This window comes from Clupea harengus, chromosome 16 (assembly GCF_900700415.2).
Source record: "Clupea harengus chromosome 16, Ch_v2.0.2, whole genome shotgun sequence".
NCBI classification, from domain to species: Eukaryota; Metazoa; Chordata; class Actinopteri; order Clupeiformes; family Clupeidae; genus Clupea; species Clupea harengus.
Window position 1 is genome coordinate 9,506,872 of NC_045167.1, and position 2,500 is coordinate 9,509,371.

The 2,500-nt window shown below is 45.3% G+C and overlaps 1 protein-coding gene across 2 annotated transcripts in view; it reads right to left on the bottom strand.

Annotated features, from left to right (window-relative positions):
- Nucleotides 1-2,500, bottom strand: part of LOC105912489 (synapsin-3) — a 109,034-nt gene that overhangs the window by 70,101 nt on the left and 36,433 nt on the right. The gene's annotated exons all lie outside the window — the stretch shown is intronic.

The following is a 2,500-nucleotide window of genomic DNA, read 5'->3' on the forward strand; positions in this document are numbered from 1 at the left end:
AGAGAGTATGTGTGTGAGTATGTGTGTTTGTATGTGTGTGTGTGGAGGTGTGTGTGTGTGTGTGTGCCTGTGAGTGTGTGTGTATGTAAGTATGTGCATGTGTGTGTGAGTGTGTGTGTATGTGTGTGTTTGAGTGTGAAACAGCCAGTTTTTGGACATGGTGTTCTGTGCACTCTGGCATACCAGATACCCCTCCACACACGAGAGATGTACTTTGCATCTGTGGATTAGGGAGTTAATGACAGGGAGAGTTAAAGTAGTGGATGTTTGGCAAGAGGTGCATGTGTGTGTGTGTGTGTGTGTGTGTGTGTGTGTGTGTGCGTGTGCGTGGTATGTGTGTTTCTCTGCAGTCTGCTTTTTGTGTGTGAGTGTGTATATGCAAGTGTGTGTGTGTGTGTGTGTGTGTGTGTGTGTGTGAGTTTGTGTGTGTGCATGCGTATGTGCATGTGTGTGTCTGTGTGTGAACGTGTTTCTGAGTGATGTTCACTTTTGTGTGTGTGTGTGTGTGCGCATGCGTATGTGCACCTGTTTGTGTTCATTTGTGTGTGTATTTCTGAACGTTTTTCTAAGTGATGTGCGCTTTTGTGTGTGTGTGTGTGTGTGTGTGTGTGTGTGTGTGTGTGTGTATGAAGAAATTAGTGTATGCACATGGGTGTGGCTGAACTGTGTTCAGCAGCGCTTTGTTGCAGAGAATCTCCAGCTCTGATCTTGCACAACTGACAACAAAAACATGAGCCTGTGTGTGTGTGTGTGTGTGCGTGTGTGTGTGTGTGTGTGCGTGTGCGTGGTATGTGTGTTTCTCTGCAGTCTGCTTTTTGTGTGTGAGTGTGTATATGCAAGTGTGTGTGTGTGTGTGTGTGTGAGTTTGTGTGTGTGTGCATGCGTATGTGCAAGTGTGTGTGTTCATGTGTGTGTGTATTTGTGAACGTTTTTCTGAGTGATGTGCGCTTTTGTGTGTGTGTGTGTGTGTGTGTGTGTGTGTGTGTGTATGAAGAAATTAGTGTATGCACATGGGTGTGGCTGAACTGTGTTCAGCAGCGCTTTGTTGCAGAGAATCTCCAGCTCTGATCTTGCACAACTGACAACAGAAACATGAGCCTGTGTGTGTGTGTGTGTGTGTGAGTGTGTGAGTGTGTGTGTGAAGCTCTCTCCCCGTCAACATCACACATAACACCACACTCCCTGTGCTCTTCTGTCCAACCGATTCCCTGAACTGTCATGGATCAAAAGCACGCCTTGTTATGACTGTCAGAAGTTTTCATCTTGAGGAATTAGCGCAGTGAAATGCTATGAGTCACGAACATCCATCCTCTCCTTTTCTGGCTTGCTGTTATTGCTGAGGACTTGCGTCGGACTAACGCAGAGTCATCCAGCGGGGTTAGAGAAGTGAAGGGAAGTATTATTCAACATCACTTCCCAACCTGTCTTCTTGTTGATGTTGGTATCAAAAACATCAAAACAAATATTGATGTAAATCTGCAACGTATTTTAGAATTGAACTGTATCCTTGAGGTTGTAGACAAGTCCTCCCAAAAAAAAGAAAAACAGGCTTACAGTTACCTTCAAAGGCCCACTAACACATTTTAACACCCAGTATGACATTAGTGGGTTTGACATGAGAGTGTTTTTCCATTGAAGAAATAATTGCAAAACAAATTTGAGGTTCAACTACAGTACTGATGTTTAATTCAAGGCGATTAACATGGACATCTTAACCACATATGGTTTGTCCGAGCCATGGATTTTATGTCTTATTTTAGGCATATATTAAAACCCTGTTGTTATATCCAAACCGCTTTGGTTTGAAATATGCTTTCTATGCATAAATAAACCTGATTTAATATGAAACTATAAAGAGACCCCAGTGTTATGAGAATAACATATATAATTGCTGGGGTGGCAGCTAGGGAGAAGTCTATGCTCTGGGAGCAAGCCCAGGCCACAGTGATGTAAGGAGAGACATCTGGGGTTAATGCCAGAACCATGGCATGCAATTTCTCCCTCCATCCCCAAAGACATATGGCCCGTGCGAATCGCCTGGGACAGAGAGAGCAAATATGTCCCGAAACACCAAACGCCTTTGGTCTCCAGCCCATGGGAACTATACGGCGAGTTTATCTACGCGTTCATCTCTGGGAACGTGTCTCATGGTATGGATGGAACTGTCACTTGAAAAGCTTTGTTGGATAAGGGTTCGGAAGGCGCTCCCCCCCCCTGCTCCCCCTTGCCTATAGGTCCCAGGGTCTAGGAATAGAAACCAATATTATCGCGTTTTAATAAAGCTTTGCTTGGCTCTTTAAGCCGGCGGGGGCTTAGAGAGCGAATTCCATTAGCTCATTTATTTAGATGAATATACACTTGGGTGCACTCCCACGACTCCCCCTGGCTTCAGTGCGCCGATTCCTATGGGACGGCGGCCACGGTAGCAATATCCCGGTCGCCGTCACAGGTTGGCCACTGCCGAACAGCCACAAATGGAGTAAAAAATGAAACCGATCTG